Genomic DNA, 25,740 nt, shown 5'->3' with positions numbered 1-25,740 from the left:
CAATAGTGATAGACTGATTACATCGAATCCAGGCTGAGGGACTGATTACCTCAAACTCCTTCTGATGTTCACCATTCTTCTTTGTACAGGACTGATGAAGTCAGTGTGTGGTGAAGCTCTTCCTCAATAAAGATACACAAGTGTTGCACTTTGTCTAATTTATCAACTTCTTCCGAGTGTGCAACTGTGCTTCATTTTTTTCACAAATACGATTTCCCCGAATTATAAAATACTTATTAAGTGGAGATGAAGTATTCTAAAGTGCTCTAACGGGAAGTGAAGAAAGTAAGTTCGCCCACCTCCAGTATGACAATAATGGTATAGATTAAGACACATGTACAACAGTTGGGTATCTTTATTGATGAAGCGAATCACCTACACAGTAGACTTCTTCAGATAAATACAAAGGAACCAATAGTAATGTGATGTAATCAGTCCGTCAACCTTGGAGAAAAAGTATTTGAGGTGGTCAGTCCCTCAGTCTGGAGAAGAGTTCAGCTCCATGGTCTGGAACGATATCGTTCCAGACCAGACCTTTACCCTTGATGGGGTTCTAGAGCTTTTCTTGTTGCAGGCCAGGCTTGTCTTGTGCTTGCCTTGTCAACCAGGTGTGTTGGGGGTGGTTGACTGTGGTAGTGATTTTGGTAGTGGTGGTGGCGTGCCCATGGTTAGTGAGGCAACACCTTCCTTGTATTAACCCCAGACAGAGCAGCTCTGTTAAAACTATAAACCCTAAGATATGTACTGATTATGCCATACACTTTGTATAAGCCTGGACGATTGGTAGGGAGCAATGAGAGATGGAGTGGGAGAGATGGAAAGGGAGTGAAAGAGACAGGGAAGGAGTGGAAGAGGAAGTCTGAGAAGTATAAGATAGTGAGATAAAACAGGGACTGAAAATAAGAGGGAATTGTAAATGAGGGGTGAAAGTGAGAGAGGGAATGGAAATATTGGATAGAAATGAGGGAGGAGTGGAAATAAGAGAGGAAGTGGGCATGGGAGAGTGTAAATGAGAGAACGGAGTGTGGAAGAGAGGAGGGATTGTGAGGAAGATGTTATCAGAGGTAGAGTGGTGAGGCATTTCCCTGAGCGAGGCTGGAGCTTCTAGCCAGGGCTGGAGGAGAGACGTCTCAGAGTATAACATTTGGAGGCGTCACAAGACACGCAGACACAAAGAGCTTTCCGTAAGTGGAGTAGAGAAGGGAGACGTACGAGGGAGAGAGGGAGGTATAGAGAGAGGAGAGGAGAGGAGAGGAGAGGAGAGGAGAGAGAGAGAGAGAGAGAGAGAGAGAGAGAGAGAGAGAGAGAGAGAGAGACAGAGAGAGAGAGAGAGAGAGAGAGCCTTCAACACAGGAGGGATGTGGGTGGCCTTACTGTTATGTACAAGGCCAATATTGTCACAGTACCACACTTGGATCCACTTCGAGAACAGCGTGAAGCAAGCTTCTATACCACAAGACGGGCAGAAAGCAGCAACTTCACTCTGGCTGTAACCTTCTCCAGAACATCACTTCATCTGAGATCATTTATCCCCAGGATGACTCGAGTCTGGAACACATTCGTACAACATTATGATGTCAACGAGATAAAGTAAGATGATCAGATGAAAATGCTGGCCCACAGACGGCTCCAATTTCATCCTGTTCCCTGCTTGTATGTTTCATACAATGAAAATGCTTTTAAATGAGATGATGTAGTTAACAGCTCTTAGCCTGTCAATAAAGTTAGGAATCCTTAACCTGTAAATAGCTTGTCATAAAAGCTAGGGATCCTTAACCTAACCTTGTCAAACCCTGTGTAAAGAGAGAGAGAGAGAGAGAGAGAGAGAGAGAGAGAGAGAGAGAGAGAGAGAGAGAGAGAGAGAAAGAGAGAGAGAGAGAGGAAGGAGATATCGTCTCCCTATCATAGGGCCAGAACACAGGGATCACTCTCTCAATGGGGTCCTCGCAAAGGGCTCCTCCGCAAAGGTCCCTCCCCATTACAGGGGTCCACCACGTAAGTACTCCACACACAGAGCCTCTACACAAGCATTCCCCCAAAACGGGGCCCTAATACAGGGAGTCCTCCACACAGTACGTTTCTGTTACGGGGCCCTACCTCTGGAAACCAGTTATCTGTAACAACACGCTGCTAATATAACCAATGTCGAAACAAATGGGTATCCTCCCTACCAAATTGTTATCCTCCTTATCAAACTGTTATCCTTTCTATCATATGGGTATCCTTCCTACCAAACAGTTATCCTTTCTATCATATAGTTATCCATCCTACTAAATAGTTATCCTTCCTACCAAACAGTTATCCTTTCTATCATATGGTTATTCTTCCTACTAAATGGTTATCCTTCCTACCAAACATTTTACAAAAACACTAACAGTTACGCTTTTTATATGACCTAACAAAATGCCTTTGTTCAGGCCAACGTATACAAGAGCAGCCTTTATGACTGACAAAAGCCTTGGTGCTGAGATGCTCCCTGTCAATGCTGCTGCTGCTGCTGCTGCTGGAGGCCTTGATACTGCTACTGCGGATTTTGGTGTTGGTTCTGCTCTTGATAATGATGTTGATGCTGCTATTGGTTCTACTGGTGTTTTTTATGCTGATGCTGTTAATGGTGATGTTGTTGATCCTGCTGCTGTTTTTGATCCTGCTGCTGTTGATATTGTTGTTGTTGATCCTGCTGTTGTTGATGTTGCTGTTAATGTTGTTGATCCTGCTGCTCTCGATGTTGCTGTTATTGTTGTTGTTGATCCTGCTGCTGTTGATATTGCTGTTATTGTTGTTGATCCTGCTGCTGTTGATGTGCTGCTCTTATTAATGATGTTGCAATTAGATCTGATGCTGTTGCTACTGATGTTGTTGCAGACGTTAGACTTTCATACTACCACACACACACACACACACATACACACACACACACACACACACACACACACACACACACACACACACACACACACACACATACGCGCACGCGCGCACTACTCAAGGTGAATACTAGGTCCAGTCTTGCTGGTTCATCCTCTCCTCTCCTCTCTGCTAGTGTCCTTTATGTGTTGGTATATGAGGTTTTCCAGTAGCACCTCCATCATTTTAGCCCTCCATGTTTCTGGGCCCCCATGTGGCTCCAGGTTCTCCCAGTCGATTTCCTTGTGATTGAAGTCACCCATAATCAGCAGCTTTGCTCTGCTCGCATGAAGGGCTTCTGCCCACTTCAGCCAGTGTGTCAACCGCCACTCTATTACTCTCATCATAATCTTGCCTTGGCCTCCTACTGTTCTAGGGGGCCAGAGACTACAAACCTCATTCAAGGAAAAGGATCTTGGGGTGAGTATAACACCAGCACATCTCCTGAGGCGCACATCAACCAAATAACGGCTGCAGCATATGGGCGCCTAGCAAACCTATGAACAGCATTCCGACATCTTAATAAAGAATCGTTCAGGACACTATACACTGTGTACGTTAGGCCCATATTGGAGTATGTAGCACCAGTTTGGAACACACACCTATCCAAGCACGTAAAGAAACTAGAGAAAGTGCAAAGGTTTGCAACAAGACTAGTCCCAGAGCTAATGGTCATGTCCTACGAGGAGAGGTTAAGGGAAATCGACCTGGCGACACTGGAGGACAGGAGAGATGGAGGGGATATATCATAAAATACTGATAGGAATCGACAAGGTGGACAGAGACAGTATGGTCCAGAGATGGGACACAGCAACAAGGGCTCACAATTGGAAATTGAGACTCAAATGAATTACAGGGATGTTAGGAAGTATTTCTTCAGTCACAGAGTTGTCAGGAAGTGAAAGAGTCTGGAAAGTGATGTAGTGGAGGTAGGATCCAGACATAGGTATGATAAAGCTCACGGAGCATGAAGAGTGATCTAGTAGCGATCAGTGAAGAGGAGGAGGGAGGAGCTGTGACTCGATCTCTGCAACAAGGTAAGCACACACAGTACCAAATATTACTGTCCATCAGGCCTCAGTCATCTACAGGATCAACAGGTATTAATTACGCTGAGTCAAGAATGAGACACACCACAGTTGTCATACTAACTCACATGCAGACATACTACACAAGAGTATGTCTATATGTATATCTACTATCCTTATGTGTATGCATTTTTTCCCCCTCTATTGTCTTCATGTCTACTTGTGCTTATGTCTCTGCCTCTGTCTTTATGTCTATTTCCGTCTGAATGACTTATTTCCGTCTGAATGACTGTCTTTATGTCTACGTTTGTCAGATGGTCTGTTTGTGCCTCTATTTAACGACTACTTCTCTCTGCATGAATGTAGACATGTTTCTCTCTCTCTCTCTCTCTCTCTCTCTCTCTCTCTCTCTCTCTCTCTCTCTCTCTCTCTCTCTCTCTCTCTCTCTCTCTCTCTCTCTCTCTCTCTCTCTCTCTCTCTCTCTCTCCCTCCCTCTCTGCACATGCCTCCTGTTCCCAATTTTTCTCATTCTCCCATTTTCCCTGCCCCATCTCGCCCCTTCTACCATCCATATTTATATATTCAACAGTGAAATATGTTAAAAAATTATTCAGATAATTACCATAATAACTCAATTTAATCTGAAAACTGACTATTTTAATATTGTCTCTGGATAATCGACTATAACTGGCATAGATAATTCACTAAAACTGGCATAGATAATTCACTATAACTCCAATAGATAATTCACTATAACTGGCAGATAATTCACTGTAACTGGCATAGATAATTCACTAAAACTGGCATAGATAATTCACTATAACTGGAATAGATAATTCACTATAACTGGCATAGATAATTCACTTCAATTTGCATAGATAATTCACTATAACTGGAACAGATAATTCATTATAACTGGCATAGATAATTCACTATAATTGGTATAGATAATTCACTTCAATTTGCATAGATAATTCACTATAACTGGCATAGATAATTCACTTCAATTTGCATAGATAATTCACTATAACTGGAACAGATAATTCATTATAACTGGCATAGATAATTCACTATAATTGGTATAGATAATTCACTTCAATTTGCATAGATAATTCACTATAACTGACATAGATAATTCACTATAACTGGCATAGATAATTCACTATAACTGGCACAGATAATTCACTAAAACTGGCATAGATAATTCACTAAAACTGGCATAGATAATTCACTATAACTGGAATAGATAATTCACTATAACTGGCATAGATAATTCACTGTAACTGGCATAGATAATTCACTTCAATTTGCATAGATAATTCACTATAACTGGAACAGATAATTCACTATAACTGGCATAGTTAATTCACTTCAATTTGCATAGATAATTCACTATAACTAGCATAGATAATTCACTTCAATTTGCATAGACAATTCACTATAACTGACATAGATAATTCACTATAACTGGCATAGATAATTCACTATAACTGGCATAGATAATTTACTGTAACTGTCATAGACAATTCACTTCAATTGGCATAGATAATTCACTATAACTGGCATAGATAATTCACTACAACTGGCATAGATAATTCACTGTAACTGACATAGATAATTCACTTCAATTGGCATAGATAATTCCCTATAACTGGCATAGATAATTCATTATAACTGGCATAGATAATTCACAATAACTGGCATAGATAATTCACAATAACTGGCATAGATAATTCACTACAACTGGCATAGATAATTCACTATAACTGGCATAGATAATTCACTACAACTGGCATAGATAATTCACTGTAACTAGCATAGATAATTCACTTCAATTGGCACAGATAATTCACTATAACTGGCATAGATAATTCACTATAACTGGCATAGATAATTCACTATAACTGGCATAGATAATTCACTATAACTGGCATAGATAATTCACAATAACTGGCATAGATAATTCACAATAACTGGCATAGATAATTCACTACAACTGGCATAGATAATTCACTATAACTGGCATAGATAATTCACTACAACTGGCATAGATAATTCACTATAACTGGCATAGATAATTCACTATAACTGGCATAGATAATTCAGTACAACTGGCATAGATAATTCACTATAACTGGCATAGATAATTCACTATAACTGGCATAGATAATTCACTATAACTGGCATAGATAATTCACTACAACTGGCATAGATAATTCACTATAACTATCATTCTTAACACTGTAGTACTATCATCCTTAACACTTAAGAATTGTCGTCATTAACACTGTAGAACTATCATGCTAATCACTGTAGGCCTCTAACCACATCTTTAACACTGTAGAACCACCATAACACTGTAGAACCATTATCTTTAACACTGTAGAACTATCATTAACACTGTAGAACTATCATTAACATTGTAGAACTATCATTAACATTGTAGAACTATCATTAACACTGTAGAGCTATCATTAACACTGTAGAACTATCATTAACACTGTAGAACTATCATTAACATTGTAGAACTATCATTAACACTGTAGAACTATCATTAACACTGTAGAACTATCATTAACATTGTAGAACTATCATTAACACTGTAGAACTATCATTAACACTGTAGAACTATCATTAACATTGTAGAACTATCATTAACACTGTAGAACTATCATTAACATTGTAGAACTATCATTAACACTGTAGAACTATCATTAACACTGTAGAACTATCATTAACACTGTAGAACTATCATTAACATTGTAGAACTATCATTAACATTGTAGAACTATCATTAACATTGTAGAACTATCATTAACACTGTAGAACTATCATTAACATTGTAGAACTATCATTAACACTGTAGAACTATCATTAACACTGTAGAACTATCATTAACATTGTAGAACTATCATTAACATTGTAGAACTATCATTAACACTGTAGAACTATCATTAACATTGTAGAACTATCATTAATACTGTAGAGCTATCATTAACACTGTAGAACTATCATTAACACTGTAGAACTATCATTAACATTGTAGAACTATCATTAACATTGTAGAACTATCATTAACACTGTAGAACTATCATTAACATTGTAGAACTATCATTAACATTGTAGAACTATCATTAACACTGTAGAACTATCATTAACACTGTAGAACTATCATTAACACTGTAGAACTATCATTAACACTGTAGAACTATCATTAACACTGTAGAACTATCATTAACACTGTAGAACTATCATTAACACTGTAGAACTAACCAACAATAAAAAGCAGAGGCAGAAGGGCTCAAGTAAAAGGGAATGTTAATAATGTTAAATAATAAAAAGAGAATGTTTAATGCTAAATAATAAAGATAATATTTAATACTGCTAAATAAAGAGAATGTTTAATAATGTTAAATAATAAAGGAAAAACACAATATCACAACTCATACATACCAACACTGGTATATCACCAAGAGTATTATGCACCAATACAGAGTATCACTAACTGTATGCACCAGTACATATCACCAACAGTATGCATTAATAATACGCTCACAGTATCACCAACAATATGTACCCACCTATGTGCAGTACTTACTAACAGTCCGCACCAACACGTGTACAGTATTCACCACTACGGAATATCACCAACAGTCCGCACCAACACGTGTACAGTATTCACCACTACGGAATATCACCAACAGTCCGCACCAACACGTGTACAGTATTCACCACTACGGAATATCACCAACAGTCCGCACCAACATATTCACAGCTTCACGAAGAGTCTGCACCAACACGGGCTTAACTGCTACACATGTACACTACCATCAAACAGCAGACACCAACGCGCATATTAACATGAAACACGCGGGCTCCGTACGTTGTACATGATTCATGCCCAGCACCGTACAAAAAACGCACATACACACACACAAACACACGTTCGTCTGGATCCCACCGCTGCCACCAGTCTACCAAGTTCTGGAAGTTCTGGCAGTAGTCACCTTGCATTAATGCCACAGCAGCACCAGGAGTGGGAGGACTCCAGAGCTGGGGTGTGTGGGAGGGTGCTCGCTCATTCCCGACGGTTCCAAGTGGGGGGAGTGAGGGGGGTAAGAGGCGGCGGGAATGCTTTAAGTGTCCCTGCCTGGAATACAGGACGGGTGGAGAAAACAGGAATCTCCAGGAGCCGTGCTGAGCCTTCAGCGCCAGGAATGGTTAAGTTGGATTTGATTCACATTTTCGTATTCAAGAGACAGTTGTGAGCACTGGTTTGTGTCTCGACAACCTTAGTAGTTTGTACCAGTAGTCACTACAACACTGGTGGTTTGTACCAGTAGTGACTACAACACTGGTGGTTTGTACCAGTAGTCACTACAACACTGGTGGTTTGTACCAGTAGTGACTACAACACTTGTAGTTTGTACCAGTAGTGACTACAACACTGGTGGTTTGTACCAGTAGTGACTACAACACTGGTGGTTTGTACCAGTAGTCACTACAACACTGGTAGTTTGTACCAGTAGTCACTACAACACTGGTGGTTTGTACCAGTAGTGACTACAACACTTGTAGTTTGTACCAGTAGTGACTACAACACTTGTAGTTTGTACCAGTAGTCACTACAACACTGGTGGCTTGTACCAGTAGTGACTACAACACTTGTAGTTTGTGCCAGCAGTGACTACAACACTGGTAGTTTGTACCAGCAGACTACAACACTGGTAGTTTGTACCAGCAGTGACTACAACACTGGTAGTTTGTACCAGCAGTGACTACAACACTGGTAGTTTGTACCAGCAGACTACAACACTGGTAGTTTGTACCAGTAGTGACTACAACACTTGTAGTTTGTACCAGCAGTGACTACAACACTGGTAGTTTGTACCAGTAGTGACTACAACACTGGTAGTTTGTACCAGTAGTGACTACAACACTGGTAGCTTGTACCAGCAGTGACTACAACACTTGTAGTTTGTACCAGCAGTGACTACAACACTTGTAGCTTGTACCAGTAGTGACTACAATACGGGTAGTTTGTACCAGCAGCGACAACAACACTGGTAGTTTGTACCAGCAGTGACTACAACACTGGTAGTTTGTACCAGTAGTGACTACAGCACTGGTAGTTTGTACCAGTAGTGACTATAACACTGGTAGTTTGTACCAGTAGTGATTATAACACTGGTAGTTTGTACCAGCAGTGACTACAACACTGGTAGTTTGTACCAGTAGTGACTACAACAATGGTAGTTTGTACCAGTAGTGACTACAACACTAGTAATTTGCATCAGTAGTTACAACACTGGTAGTTTGTACCAGTAGTGACTACAATATGGGTAGTTTGTACCAGCAGCGACAACACTGGTAGTTTGTACCAGCAGTGACTACAACACTGGTAGCTTGTACCAGTAGTGACTACAGCACTGGTAGTTTGTACCAGTAGTGACTATAACACTGGTAGTTTGTACCAGTAGTGACTACAACACTGGTAGTTTGTACCAGTAGTGACTACAACGATGGTAGTTTGTACCAGTAGTGACTACAACACTAGTAATTTGCACCAGTAGTTACTACAACACTGGTAGTTTGTACCAGTAGTGACTACAACAATGGTAGTTTGTACCAGTAGTGACTACAACACTAGTAATTTGCATCAGTAGTTACAACACTGGTAGTTTGTACCAGTAGTGACTACAATATGGGTAGTTTGTACCAGCAGCGACAACAACACTGGTAGTTTGTACCAGTAGTGGCTACAACACTGGTAGTTTGTACCAGTAGTGGCTACAGCACTGGTAGTTTGTACCAGTAGTGACTACAACACTGGTAGTTTGTACCAGTAGTGACTACAACACTGGTAGTTTGTACCAGTAGTGACTACAACACTGGTAGTGTGTACCAGTAGTGACTACAACTCTAGCAGTTTGTACCAGTAGTGACTGCAACACTGGTAGTTTGTACCAGCAGTGACAACACCGGTAGTGTGTACCAGTAGTGACTACAACACTGGTAGTTTGTACCAGTAGTGACTACAACACTGGTAGTTTGTAGCAGTAGTGACTACAACACTGGTAGTTTGTACCAGTACACTGGTAGTCAGGCTGCGACAATAGTAGTAATAATTACACTATTTTCACGGTCTCACAGCCCCATTAAATCACAGTGTCTTAATCACAGTCCCAATACATTACACAGTACTATCATCACAGTGTCAGCCCCGTTAAATTACAGTGTACTTACGTCACGACGTCAGTGGACGTCTTTCGTGATAGATCGCTAGTTATCTTAGATGAATATATCAACGCAAATTGCCCTTCCTTCAACAGTAGTTCGTAAGGGACAAGTCTTACTAACAACCAGGTACATATTTTTCAAATGAAGATGACTACAACACAATTCAGGACATGCAATTAAAGGTACACTGCCTGTAGGTTACCTGTAATTGAATCTAGGAGTCACCGCCCCTAGGGCACGGTCCCAGACCAGGCCCTTTGGGTGATACGCTATCAATAAAGTTGTCATTCTCGTAAATACAATTCAACCCCCCAAAATGTACTCCTGTTTTAAAATATACTCATAATGTTCACATCCTTGACCTCATTCTAAATGTTCACATAACCTCTGTAAACATTTACTTTTTTTTTTTTTTGCATGATAATATTTTCATTAACAGGTCAGGTCATGTAACAAGTCATCCTGAGAGACGATCATATCCTCGTAACAGTAACTCCAGCCCTACTGCGACGACACCTTTAAAGCTGCCCTAGCCACTGAAGCCCAGGTGGAAGTCTCCCAGCTCGGGCTGACACATTTCATTACCTCGTGTATGAAACCCATCCTGTATGATGGAATATGACAGGGAAATACAGCTAGCTTTTGTTTCCACTACTGAACTATTATACAGAACAGGAAAGCCGCAGCACGGGTGTTCCCCCACTTAATTCTCATATAAAATAGGGTAGCGGAATACTGTGTGTCTTCCCACCATGTACCTTTTCAACACAACAGAATAGCCACATACTGTGTTTGTCTCCGCTATGTAACCCAGACATAGAATAAGGTAGCTACATACAGTGTTCCACCAAGTAACTCATATAAAATAGGTTAACACACTGGCGGTGTTCCTAATTGTTAAAGAAAACTGTACTAAGTGTTCAGAATTGTAAGCAACCTCTCTCATACACCCAACACACCAGCTTCACCTTCACCCGCTAATGAATCCAAACCGGGAGAGCAGGGAACGTGAGAACTCAAGGACTGCACACTTTAATGTTCCTGTGAATCTGAGTGCAGGTTTGGGATGGGACTTTGGTGGGATGGGTAAAGTGTAGGTTAGGATAGGGTTCTAGGGGCAGAGGTGTTCATGGGGGTGTAGTGAGTGTTGTGGGTGCGCTCTCTCTCCCACTAAACAACATGCTCGGGTAAACCTGTTCAACTGGTGGGTCAATCTTACCTTTGCTACCACCACAAATTAATGTGGTGGTGGCAAAGGTGACCAGTGATTCGACTCATAAACTCACTCAAAGATTCACTCCTTACCCCTCACCCCTACATTTCACACACACACACACACACACGCCTACCATCTCATACACACACACACTGTAAACTGAAACTGAACACGTATCTTCACCAGGTACCAGATCAACCAGGCTGTGATGGTATAGGTACACGTGTACACACACACACTACTAGGACTGGAATTACTGATTGTGTACGTAGACATGACGGAGGAGATGTAAGGTAAAAATCAGGAAGGACTACAAATAGACCTGGACAAGTTACAAGTCTACTCTGACAAGTGGCTATTAGAATTTAACTGCAACAAATGCAGAGTTAAGAAGACTGCGGATGAGCAAAGAATATCTGGCTAAAGACCTAGTTAAAGAAGCCCTGGGTCTGGGACCGGGTCGCTGGAGCGTTAACCCCCGGAAACATCTTTTAGGGATCCTTCAGGCTCGGGGGAGCAAAGGCTCGGGGAGAAGGCCCTAGGGGAGAGCAATGCACCGAGTATATCACCTGAGGCTCACATCAACCGAATACCTACTGCAGTAAACGCGCGTCTGGAAAATCTAAGACTAGCTTTCAAAACCTAAACAAAGAGTCATACACGACACAGTATACAGCATATATTAGGCCCATACTGGTGTATGGAACATTGGTATGGCACCCACATCTGATCAAGCAATGTCAAAAAAAAAAATGGAAGAAGTCTTGAGGCTTGAAACGAGACTAGTTCCGGAGCTCTGGGGTATGAGCAACGAGAGATTAAAAGTGCAAAACCTGATGGCATTAGAGGACAGAAGGACTTGGTGAGAACTATCAAAACAAGGAAAATAGTGCCAATTGTGATACTTTTCAAATCGCTTGTGCTCTCTCATTTGGAATATTGTTCAGTGTTGACGGCTCCGTTCAAGGCAGGAGAAATATCAGAGCTAAAACAGATACAGAGATCGTTTACGGTCCGATACAGAGCCAATTAATTTCTTGAAACGCCTTTAAGTCCTAAATATGTATCCACTGAGCGGAGGAGATAGATACCGATAATATATACCTGCTATAACAACATACTGTAGTGAGAGATATGGGAGGAAGTGTAGCGGGCACAGTCAATATCCGTGACCCCAGACTATTCAACATTTTGCCAGATATCAGAAACAATGTTGGGAGAAGTGCAGAAGTCTTCAAGAGGAAAGTGGACAAATATCCTCAACAAATGCCAGATCAACCAGGCTATGATGGTTATGACGGTCAGCGGGCCACCACCAGCAACAGCCTGGTTGACCAGGCAAGCATTACTGGCCCAAGGCCGGGGTCTGGGAGTAGAAAAGCTCTTGGAACGCATTAAAAGTACAGGTAAAGTACAAGGAGAGATTGTTCGAGTGGTGGAAAACAGGTATACGAGGGCACAGCTGGAAGTATTTCCTCAGCCTTAGTAAGTGGAACGACCTGATACAGAGCTCTAGGGTGAGGTACCTTTACCTTCCTTTGGGAAGGAAGGACCATAAGACCCTCGTAGCCAGGAATGAACGCAGCAGCCAGCAGAGAAGCGAGGACAGGAGCTGAACCTCGGCCCTTGCAACAGCTAATATACTCTCTGTCTCTCCCTCCATTCTTTCCCCCTAACAAGATTCATTTATAAGTACACGATAACCGGCCTAAATTCTAGTTTAACCTACATCAGAAAGACACGAACAGAGCTGCAAGAATTTGGCAGTGACTGGAAGGAAGGAAAGAAAGAAAAAGAAGAAAACGAATAGGAGAGGAAAAAGGAAGAGGATAAGAATCAAGACAGGCAGAGAAGAAAACGAAAAAGAAAAGTAGGACGAGGAAGATGGTGAAAAGATAACAAAAATGAAACACAACAAAGCAATCATATTCCATCTTGAAAAGTTACCCTAAGAGATACCTGGAAAATGTCAAGGGTCCCTACCACGACCCGGGTCTCTGACCAGGACTACAGGTTACGACCAATATTAATGGTTGTGACTAGCATTATTAGTTGTGACCAGCACTACTGTTGACCAGTTCTACTGATTGTGACTACTACTACTGGTTGTGACCAGTACTACAGGTTATGACCAGTACTACTGGTTGTGACCAGGACCACAGGTTGTGGACAATATTACTAGTGACAAGTTCTACTGATTGTGACTAGCACTACTGGTTGAGGGCCTGATCAACCAAACTATTAATGACTGCCACTCTCATCCCTACATAAGCATTTCCCAATCTCCCTAATCATTATTTCGTGTACAACTTAAACCAGCTTCTCCAGTGTTCTTCTTGTAATTTACGATATATCTTCCTGGCCTAAGGTCTAGGGAGTACAATTATGAGAGATTTTAGGCGCTTGAACTGATGCAGAAAGTGAAAGTTCTCTGTACATTCTCCAAGTCAACAATTTCACCTTAAACGAGGTAAATTTGCAGCAAAATTCCAGGCTAGCGCACTTCAACTGCCTTAAGGAGTATCATCACTGGCATGTTCAGACATCGTAAAACTGCTTTACCGTCTGTTTAAGTAATTCTTGTTCTCTTTAAGGTTCTACTTGCATTTACTTTCCTCTGTGTTTCTTAACAGTTCTTAATCTTGAGAGAGGAAATATTACATCTTGATGCCGTTGACGGGCTCTTGATGTAAACAAATTAACCTACCTTACATTTACTGGACTCAAAACTTTATTAACTACAATTTCTAGGCGTTATATAGCAAGTCTCCTACACTTGCCTTCCCCTTCGATAGCGTGCTTAAGATAGCATGTGATCTGTAATCTGCTATCAGGTTATAGTTTACTTAACGAAGTAATACAAGGATCGTGTGTGTGTGTGTGTGTGTGTGTGTGTGTGTGTGTGTGTACTCACCTAGTTGTGGTTGCAGGGAACGAGTCACAGCTCCTGGTTCCGCCTCTTCACTGGTCGTTTGTGTGTGTGTGAAAGAGAGAGAGAGAGAGAGAGAGAGAGAGAGAGAGAGAGAGAGAGAGAGAGAGAGAGAGAGAGAGAGAGAGAGAGAGAGAGAGAGAGAGAGAGGAGCTGGGTTTGGTGCGGCAGTGTGGGCAAGACGCTGCTAACACAAGAGTAAAGGAAGACGTTCTTGCACTCTCACCCATCCTCCTCCTCCTCCCTCACCCACTGCTGCAACCCCAGGCACGTACAAGATGGAGGAAGCACCACCAGAGCTAACATAAACACCACCACCATCATCACAACCATAACTATCACCACACTAACCAACAGAAGCAACAGCACCACCACGACTATTATCACCAGAACGAGTACAAGCAACACCAACACCACAATAACGAAACTAAGTAACAGCACTACCACCAAAAGCAATAGCACCACCACCAATAACAACAGCAAAAAAACCTGAGCAACAGTAGCAGCACTCCTGCTGTTGCAACTACTGTTGTTAAGGTTTATGCTACTGCTGTTGTTGCTGCTGCTATGATTGTTTATGTTCTTGCTGCTGTTGCTACTGTTATTTCTGCTGTTGTTACTGTTGCGAATGATAATTACTGCTGTTTTTGCAACGATTGGTCTTCAGTAAGCTACCTCGCTGCTGTAGTGGCCGCCTCCTGCTCTCTCCATCTCCAGCAACACTTGTATTGACTACCTTGGCCCTCTCGCCCACCTACCTCTCCGCCTAGTACTCTCTAGCTTGGTCAATGGCCTTCTCACCACTCACTCACTCTCTCTCTCTCTCTCTCTCTCTCTCTCTCTCTCTCTCTCTCTCTCTCTCTCTCTCTCTCTCTCTCTCTCCCTTTCTTTTTTTTTACACAGGGTTTGACAAGGTTAGGTTAAGCACCCCTAGCTTTATTGACAAGCTACTTACAAGTTAAGGATTCCTAACTTTATTGACAAGCTAAGAGCTGTTACCTACATCAGCTCATTTGAAAACATTTTTGTTATGAGACATACAAGTAGGGAACAGGATGAAGTTGGAGCCATCTATGGGCCGCATTTTCATTTAATCGACTGACTTTATCTCGTTGACATCATAATGCTGCACAAATGTGTTCCAAACTCGAGTCATCCTGGGGATAAATGATCTCAGATGAAGTGATGTTCTGTAGATTCTCTCTCTCTCTCTCTCTCTCTCTCTCTCTCTCTCTCTCTCTCTCTCTCTCTCTCTCTCTCTCTCTCTCTCTCTCCCCTCTCTCTCACTCTCTCTCTCTCTCTCTCTCTCTCTGCTACCCACTCTAACGTGAAACACTAGAGCTACAAACGCTCTGGCAACCCAACACTCTCAGGGGAGGACCAAGAGACGGATTTCCTTCTCCCCTAGATCCTTACCCCCACATGTGTGTTTGTGCATAATTTGTATACTCATCTGACCATGTATGTGTGCATTAAATACGAGTGTGTGTGTGGGTGTGCCATCTGTCGTGCTCTGTATGCAACTATGTGCACTAGCAGGGTACACTTTACTTTTTATATACCCTTGATGGTTTCACGAGTTTTCCTACTCCCGCAGCCCGGCTTATCTGGTGCTTGGCTTGTCAACCAGCCTATTGCTGCTGGCGGACTGTTGTGTTGGTTATTTTTAACCAATGTGGCCTAGCGACCTCTAATAAATTATTCAGTAAATCGGCTTAGCCACTGAGTCAGCCTACATTGTCTTGGGTCAACCACATTACCCTTAATCAGTCTACATTATCTCCAGGTGAGAGTGTCAACCACCCCTATCTCCCTGGGATGGTGTCAACCACCACTATCTCCCTGGGATGGTGTCAACCACCACTATCTCCCTGGGATGGTGTCAACCACCACTATCTCCCTGGGATGGTGTCAACCACCACTATCTCCCTGGGATGGTGTCAACCACCACTATCTCCCTGGGATGGTGTCAACCACCACTGTCTCCCTGGGATGGTGTCAACCACCACTATTTCCCTGGGATGGTGTCAACCACCACTATCTCCCTGGGATGGTGTCAGCCACCAATATTTCCCTCCTTCGCTCCACATTTCACTAATAAAGTTCTCCCTAACGCCTTTGTGGTATATGTGTCTTCTTCAAGAATAAGTCACAGTACCGTGACTGCCACCGTTCACTGCTGATCCACAGTTGATACACCTCACCTGAACTACACCACTCTTAAAAATTACACACAGATTTTATAAAACGTAGCCCGTATGAATTTATTATTATTATTATTATTATTATTATTATTATTATTATTATTATTATTATACCTGCTGTTGCGTCTGCTGCTGGTGACTGGCGTCGTAGTGCCGCAGGTGGTGCTGCTGCTCTACTGGTGGAGGAGGAGGAGGAGGAGGAGGAGGAGGAGGAGGAGGAGGAGGATTTGGAGGAGGAGGAGGATTTGGAGGAGGAGGAGGATTAGGAGGAGGAGGATTTGGAGGAGGAGGATTTGGAGGAGGAGGAGGAGGAGGCGGCTGCGGAGGCGGTGGTCGTCGTCTCGCTGTTGTTGTTACTGTCGTTGTTGTTGTTGGTGCTTTTGATTCTATTGCTCCTGTTGCTGTTTTTGATGCTATTACGACTACTGTTGTTGTTGTTACGACTGCTATTCCTGCTACTACTGTGGCTGCTGTTTGTGCTGTAACTCGTGCTAATACTACTGTTGCTGCCTACTGACTCTCCAGTTACTACTGTTGCTGCCTACTGACTCTCCAGTTACTACTGTTGCTGCCTACTGACTCTCCAGTTACTACTGTTGCTGCCTACTGACTCTCCAGTTACTACTGTTGCTGCCTACTGACTCTCCAGTTACTACTGTTGCTGCCTATTGACTCTCCAGTTACTACTGTTGCTGCCTACTGACTCTCCAGTTACTACTGTTGCTGCCTACTGACTCTCCAGTTACTACTGTTGCTGCCTACTGACTCTCCAGTTACTACTGTTGCTGCCTACTGGCTCTCAAGTTACTACTGTTGCTGCCTACTGACTCTCAAGTTACTACTGTTGCTGCCTACTGACTCTCAAGTTACTACTGTTGCTGCCTACTGACTCTCAAGTTACTACTGTTGCTGCTACACAAACTCTTGTTTACCTACATGACAGCTGTTCCCTCAACCTGAAGTCAAGAGGGAAGAGTCTTTTGTTGTAGACTTCCTGTAGGGGATGTTCCTACCTCCCCCCTCCCTTCTCCCTCTGACACATTCACTTACACTCTCACTCACGGTCACATTCACGCCCTCATCCTCCCACTTCTTCATTCACTCACCTACTTTATGTATGAGATTTATCTCCACAGGAATGTGGTGGGGTGAATGTGGTGGGGTGAATGTGGTGGGGGTGAATGTGGTGGGGTGAATGTGATGGGGTGAATGTGGTGGTGGTGAATGTGGTGGGGGTGAATGTGATGGGGGTGAATGTGGTGGTGGTGAATGTGGTGGGGGTGAATGTGATGGGGGTGAATGTGGTGGGAGTAAATGTGATGGGGGTGAATGTGGTGGGGGTGAATGTGGTGGGGGTGAATGTGATAGGGGTGAATGTGGTGGGGGTGAATGTGATGGGGGTGAATGTGGTGGGGGTGAATTGTGAGGGGGTCAATGTGGTGGTGGTGAATGTGGTGGGGGTGAATGTGATGGGGGTGAATGTGATGGGGTGAATGTGGTGGGGGTGAATGTGGTGGTGGTGAATGTGGTGGGGGTGAATGTGGTGGGGGTGAATGTGGTGGGGGTGAATGTGGTGGGGAGTGACCCACAGGTAAGTAGACACATGAAGAACAAGAAAGTTACCAGAAGGAAGGAAGGGTGTGTGAGGGAGAGTGAACCAGCTGGTGTTTGTGAAGAGAAGGAAGGATGGGTGTGTGAGGGAGAGTGAACCAGCTGGTGTTTGTGAAGAGAAGGAAGGATGGGTGTGTGAGGGAGAGTGAACCATCTGGTGTTTGTGAAGAGAATAAAGGAAGGGTGTGTGAGGGAGAGTGAACAAGATGGTGCTTGTGAAGAGACTAAAGGAAGGGTGTGTGAGGGAGAGTGAACCAGCTGGTGTTTGTGAAGAGAAGGAAGGATGGGTGTGTGAGGGAGAGTGAACCAGCTGGTGTTTGTGAAGAGAAGGAAGGATGGGTGTGTGAGGGAGAGTGAACCAGCTGGTGTTTGTAAAGAGAATGAAGGATGGGTGAGTGAGGGAGAGTGAACCATCTGGTGTTTGTGAAGAGAATAAAGGAAGGGTGTGTGAGGGAGAGTGAACCATCTGGTGTTTGTGAAGAGAAGGAAGGATGGGTGTGTGAGGGAGAGTGAACCATCTGGTGTTTGTGAAGAGAAGGAAGGATGGGTGTGTGAGGGAGAGTGAACCATCTGGTGTTTGTGAAGAGAATAAAGGAAGGGTGTGTGAGGGAGAGTGAACCAGCTGGTGTTTGTGAAGAGAATGAAGGAAGGGTGTGTGAGGGAGAGTGAACCAGCTGGTGTTTGTGAAGAGAAGGAAGGAAGGGTGTGTGAGGGAGTGTGAACCAGCTGGTGTTTGTGAAGAGAAGGAAGGAAGGGTGTGTGAGGGAGTGTGAATCAGCTGGTGTTTGTGAAGAGAATGAAGGAAGGGTGTGTGAGGGAGAGTGAACCAGCTGGTGCTTGTGAAGAGAAGGAAGGAAGGGTGTGTGAGGGAGAGTGAACCAGCTGGTGTTTGTGAAGAGAAGGAAGGATGGGTGTGTGAGGGAGAGTGAACCATCTGGTGTTTGTGAAGAGAATAAAGGAAGGATGTGTGAGGGAGAGTGAACCATCTGGTGTTTGTGAAGAGAATAAAGGAAGGGTGTGTGAGGGAGAGTGAACCATCTGGTGTTTGTGAAGAGAAGGAAGGAAGGGTGTGTGAGGGAGAGTGAACCATCTGGTGTTTGTGAAGAGAAGGAAGGATGGGTGTGTGAGGGAGAGTGAACCATCTGGTGTTTGTGAAGAGAATAAAGGAAGGGTGTGTGAGGGAGAGTGAACCATCCGGTGTTTGTGAAGAGAATAAAGGAAGGGTGTGTGAGGGAGAGTGAACCAACTGGTGCTTGTGAAGAGAATAAAGGAAGGGTGTGTGAGGGAGAGTGAACCAGCTGGTGTTTGTGAAGAGAATGAAGAAAGGGTGTGTGAGGGAGAGTGAACCAGCTGGTGCTTGTGAAGAGAATGAAGGAAGGGTGTGTGAGGGAGAGTGAACCATCTGGTGTTTGTGAAGAGAATAAAGGAAGGGTGTGTGAGGGAGAGTGAACCAGCTGGTGCTTGTGAAGAGAATAAAGGAAGGGTGTGTGAGGGAGAGTGAACCAGCTGGTGTTTGTGAAGAGAATGAAGAAAGGGTGTGTGAGGGAGAGTGAACCAGCTGGTGCTTGTGAAGAGAATGAAGGAAGGGTGTGTGAGGGAGAGTGAACCAGCTGGTGTTTGTGAAGAGACGGAAGGATGGATGTGTGAGGGAGAGTGAACCAGCTGGTGTTTGTGAAGAGAAGGAAGGAAGGGTGTGTGAGGGAGAGTGAACCATCTGGTGTTTGTGAAGAGAAGGAAGAATGGGTGTGTGAGGGAGAGTGAACCATCTGGTGTTTGTGAAGAGAATAAAGGAAGGGTGTGTGAGGGAGAGTGAACCATCTGGTGTTTGTGAAGAGAATAAAGGAAGGGTGTGTGAGGGAGAGTGAACCATCTGGTGTTTGTGAAGAGAAGGAAGGAAGGGTGTGTGAGGGAGAGTGAACCATCTGGTGTTTGTGAAGAGAAGGAAGGATGGGTGTGTGAGAGAGAGTGAACCATCTGGTGTTTGTGAAGAGAATAAAGGAAGGGTGTGTGAGGGAGAGTGAACCATCTGGTGTTTGTGAAGAGAATAAAGGAAGGGTGTGTGAGGGAGAGTGAACCAGCTGGTGCTTGTGAAGAGAATAAAGGAAGGGTGTGTGAGGGAGAGTGAACCAGCTGGTGTTTGTGAAGAGAATAAAGGAAGGGTGTGTGAGGGAGAGTGAACCAGCTGGTGTTTGTGAAGAGAATGAAGGAAGGGTGTGTGAGGGAGAGTGAACCATCTGGTGTTTGTGAAGAGAATAAAGGAAGGGTGTGTGAGGGAGAGTGAACCAGCTGGTGCTTGTGAAGAGAATAAAGGAAGGGTGTGTGAGGGAGAGTGAACCAGCTGGTGCTTGTGAAGAGAATAAAGGAAGGGTGTGTGAGGGAGAGTGAACCAGCTGGTGTTTGTGAAGAGAATAAAGGAAGGGTGTGTGAGGGAGAGTGAACCAGCTGGTGTTTGTGAAGAGAATAAAGGAAGGGTGTATGAGGGAGAGTGAACCAGCTGGTGCTTGTGAAGAGAATAAAGGAAGGGTGTGTGAGGGAGAGTGAACCAGCTGGTGCTTGTGAAGAGAATAAAGGAAGGGTGTGTGAGGGAGAGTGAACCAGCTGGTATTTGTGAAGAGAATGAAGGAAGGGTGTGTGAGGGAGAGTGAACCAGCTGGTGTTTGTGAAGAGAATGAAGGAAGGGTGTGTGAGGGAGAGTGAACCAGCTGGTGCTTGTGAAGAGAATAAAGGAAGGGTGTGTGAGGGAGAGTGAACCAGCTGGTGTTTGTGAAGAGAATGAAGGAAGGGTGTGTGAGGGAGAGTGAACCAGCTGGTGTTTGTGAAGAGAATGAAGGAAGGGTGTGTGAGGGAGAGTGAACCAGCTGGTGTTTGTGAAGAGAATGAAGGAAGGGTGTGTGAGGGAGAGTGAACCAGCTGGTGTCTGTGAAGAGAATGAAGGAAGGGTGTGTGAGGGAGAGTGAACCAGCTGGTGTTTGTGAAGAGAATGAAGGAAGGGTGTGTGAGGGAGAGTGAACCAGCTGGTGTTTGTGAAGAGAATGAAGGAAGGGTGTGTGAGGGAGAGTGAACCAGCTGGTGTCTGTGAAGAGTGGAAGAGGGAGAGAAAGAAACAGATAGCTGTAAAGAACGTCATGACCTATGATATCACTCAGCGCTTCTGGCAACACACACACACAAAACAAACACACATACAAGCACCTAAAAACATACAAACACACCTACAAACACAAACTAGGTTACTAATAAAATTTGCTTACACCAATAAAAAAAGCATCACACTAAAATAACCTACAATAATTGAAAGAACATATTTTTACTTAAAATTAAAAATTAAAAAAAAACAGAATTCTCAAAATTTAAATTTAAATTTTTCAAATAATATACATTTTTAATTTTCCAGGAAAATTCTTATATATCATTTCACTAATTTAAGGTTAGGTTATATAAATCTATAACATATATAACCGCACGAGTAAAATAATAAAAAAAAAGGGTTGCAATGCGTCTCGCATCAAGGTGACCGAAAAAATTAATAGTTTAAATGTAAATGTTTATAGTCAGTGTTGCAATACTGAGCACTGGAGCACCTGGCAAGGCAGGTAGCTAGGTACCAGATGTTCTTCATAATACTGAGCACTGGAGCACCTGGCAAGGCAGGTAGCTAGGTACCAGATGTTCTTCATAATACTGAGCACTGGAGCACCTGGCAAGGCAGGTAGCTAGGTACCAGATGTTCTTCATAATACTGAGCACAGGAGCACCTGGCAAGGCAGGTAGCTAGGTACCAGATGTTCTTCATAATACTGAGCACTGGAGCACCTGGCAAGGCAGGTAGCTAGGTACCAGATGTTCTTCATAATACTGAGCACTGGAGCACCTGGCAAGGCAGGTAGCTAGGTACCAGATGTTCTTCATAATACTGAGCACAAGAGCACCTGGCAAGGCAGGTAGCTAGGTACCAGATGTTCTTCATAATACTGAGCACAAGAGCACCTGGCAAGGCAGGTAGCTAGGTACCAGATGTTCTTCATAATACTGAGCACTGGAGCACCTGGCAAGGCAGGTAGCTAGGTACCAGATGTTCTTCATAATACTGAGCACAGGAGCACCTGGCAAGGCAGGTAGCTAGGTACCAGATGTTCTTCATAATACTGAGCACTGGAGCACCTGGCAAGGCAGGTAGCTAGGTACCAGATGTTCTTCATAATACTGAGCACAGGAGCACCTGGCAAGGCAGGTAGCTAGGTACCAGATGTTCTTCATAATACTGAGCACAAGAGCACCTGGAAAGGCAGGTAGCTAGGTACCAGATGTTCTTCATAATACTGAGCACTGGAGCACCTGGCAAGGCAGGTAGCTAGGTACCAGATGTTCTTCATAATACTGAGCACTGGAGCACCTGGCAAGGCAGGTAGCTAGGTACCAGATGTTCTTCATAATACTGAGCACTGGAGCACCTGGCAAGGCAGGTAGCTAGGTACCAGATGTTCTTCATAATACTGAGCACTGGAGCACCTGGCAAGGCAGGTAGCTAGGTACCAGATGTTCTTCATAATACTGAGCACTGGAGCACCTGGCAAGGCAGGTAGCTAGGTACCAGATGTTCTTCATAATACTGAGCACTGGAGCACCTGGCAAGGCAGGTAGCTAGGTACCAGATGTTCTTCATAATACTGAGCACTGGAGCACCTGGCAAGGCAGGTAGCTAGGTACCAGATGTTCTTCATAATACTGAGCACTGGAGCACCTGGCAAGGCAGGTAGCTAGGTACCAGATGTTCTTCATAATACTGAGCACTGGAGCACCTGGCAAGGCAGGTAGCTAGGTACCAGATGTTCTTCATAATACTGAGCACTGGAGCACCTGGCAAGGCAGGTAGCTAGGTACCAGATGTTCTTCATAATACTGAGCACTGGAGCACCTGGCAAGGCAGGTAGCTAGGTACCAGATGTTCTTCATAATACTGAGCACTGGAGCACCTGGCAAGGCAGGTAGCTAGGTACCAGATGTTCTTCATAATACTGAGCACAGGAGCACCTGGCAAGGCAGGTAGCTAGGTACCAGATGTTCTTCATAATACTGAGCACTGGAGCACCTGGCAAGGCAGGTAGCTAGGTACCAGATGTTCTTCATAATACTGAGCACAGGAGCACCTGGCAAGGCAGGTAGCTAGGTACCAGATGTTCTTCATAATACTGAGCACTGGAGCACCTGGCAAGGCAGGTAGCTAGGTACCAGATGTTCTTCATAATACTGAGCACAGGAGCACCTGGCAAGGCAGGTAGCTAGGTACCAGATGTTCTTCATAATACTGAGCACAGGAGCACCTGGCAAGGCAGGTAGCTACGTGCCAGATATGATGTTCTTCCACAATTTACAGAATACTGTCTAACTTGACACCCTTCTCCATAATCTCTCTCTCTCTCTCTCTCTCTCTCTCTCTCTCTCTCTCTCTCTCTCTTTCTCTGTCTCTCTGAGGTATATATATTCCAACATAATCGCGGTTAAAAGGCAATGTGAGTTCTGTGGTTGGAAGTTCTGAGACGCGTGTTTCCCAGAACTGGTTGCTGCAGCCAAGTAGATTTACTCACTGAAACCTAGTGCAATGTCTGCTTTGAACTATACTGTACCCCCCCCCACCACCCAGCAACCCTTGTTACACACACACACACACACACACACACACACACACACACACACACACACACACACACTCACAAGAAATGATCAGGAGGTATGTGAGGAGCTGAACAGGAGATTTAAGGAAGTTTTTACAATAGGGACAGGAAGGGCTGTGGGAAGACAGCACAGAAGGGAACATCAAGAGGGAATATACCAACAAGTGTTGGATGACATACGAACAACTGAGGAGGAGGTGAAGAAGCTCTTAAGTGACCTTGACACCTCAAAGGCGATGGGACCGGACAACATCTCCCCATGGGTCCTTAGAGAAGGAGCAGAGATGCTGTGTGTGCCTCTAACCACAATCTTCAACACATCCCTTGAAACTGGGCAACTACCTGAGAAATGGAAGACAGCTAATGTAGTCCCCATATTTAAGAAAGGAAACAGAAACGAGGCACTAAACTACAGACCTGTGTCTCTGACATGTATTGTGTGCAAAGTCATGGAGAAGATTATCAGGAGGAGAGTGGTCGAACACCTGGAAAGGAACAAGATTATAAATGAAAACCAGCACGGGTTCATGGAAGGCAAATCCTGTATCACAAACCTCCTGGAGTTTTATGACACGGTAACAGAAGTAAGACACGAGAGAGAGGGGTGGGTAGATTGCGTTTTCCTAGACTGCAGGAAGGCCTTTGACACAGTTCCCCACAAGAGATTAGTGCAGAAGCTGGAGGATCAGGTGCATGTAAAAGGGAGGGCACTGCAATGGATAAGGGAATACCTGACAGGGAGGCAGCAACGAGTCATGGTACGTGAAGAGGTATCACAGTGGGCGCCTGTTACGAGCGGGGTCCCACAGGGGTCAGTTCTAGGACCAGTGCTATTTTTGATATATGTGAACGACAAGATGGAAGGAATAGACTCTGAAGTGTCCCTGTTCGCAGATGTGAAGTTGATGAGAAAAATTAAATCGGACGAGGATGAGGCAGGACTGCAAAGAGACCAGGACAAGCTGGACATGTGGTCCAGTAACTGGCTTCTCGAATTCAATCCAGCCAAATGCAAAATCATGAAGATTGGGGAGGGGCAAAGAAGACCGCAGACAGAGTATAGGCTAGGTGGACAAAGACTACAGACCTCACTCAGGGAGAAAGACCTTGGGGTGACCATAACACCGAGCACATCACCATAGGCACACATCAACCAAATAACTGCTGCAGCATACGGGCGCCTGGCAAACCTGAGAATAGCGTTCCGATACCTTAATAAGGAATCGTTCAAGACACTGTACACTGTGTATGTTAGGCCCATACTGGAGTATGCAGCACCAGTCTGGAACCCACACCTGGTCAAGCACGTCAAGAAGTTAGAGAAAGTACAAAGGTTTGCAACAAGGCTAGTCCCAGAGCTCAAGGGAATGTCGTACGAGGAAAGGTTAAGGGAAATCGGACTGACGACACTGGAGGACAGAAGGGTCAGGGGAGACATGATAACGATATACAAGATACTGCGGGGAATAGACAAGGTGGACAGAGATAGGATGCTCCAGAGAGGGGACACAGGGACAAGGGGTCACAACTGGAAGCTGAAGACTCAGACGAGTCACAGGGACGTTAGGAAGTATTTCTTCAGTCATAGAGTTGTCAGCAAGTGGAATAGCCTAGCAAGTGAAGTAGTGGAGGCAGGAACCATACATAGTTTTAAGAAGAGGTATGACAAAGCTCAGGAAGCAGAGAGAGAGAGGACCCAGTAGCGATCAGTGAAGAGGCGGGGCCAGGAGCTGAGTCTCGACCCCTGCAACCACAATTAGGTGAGTACACACACACACACACACACACACACACACACACACACACACACAGCAGCCAGCATGGTTTCAGGGACGGGAAATCCTGTGTCACAAACCTACTGGAGTTCTATGACATGGTGACAGCAGTAAGACAAGAGAGAGAGGGGTGGGTGGATTGCATTTTCTTGGACTGC

The 25,740-nt window shown here is 44.1% G+C and overlaps 1 protein-coding gene across 34 annotated transcripts in view; it reads right to left on the bottom strand.

Moving 5' to 3' along the window:
- The window catches only part of LOC128686856 (bromodomain adjacent to zinc finger domain protein 2B), a 709,144-nt gene that overhangs the window by 372,577 nt on the left and 310,827 nt on the right, over positions 1-25,740 (bottom strand). The window lies entirely within an intron of this gene.

Source organism: Cherax quadricarinatus, chromosome 7, assembly GCF_038502225.1.
Source record: "Cherax quadricarinatus isolate ZL_2023a chromosome 7, ASM3850222v1, whole genome shotgun sequence".
Classification (NCBI taxonomy): Eukaryota; Metazoa; Arthropoda; class Malacostraca; order Decapoda; family Parastacidae; genus Cherax; species Cherax quadricarinatus.
Note: the sequence above shows the minus strand (reverse complement) of the source record. Positions and strands in the feature narration are given on the sequence as shown.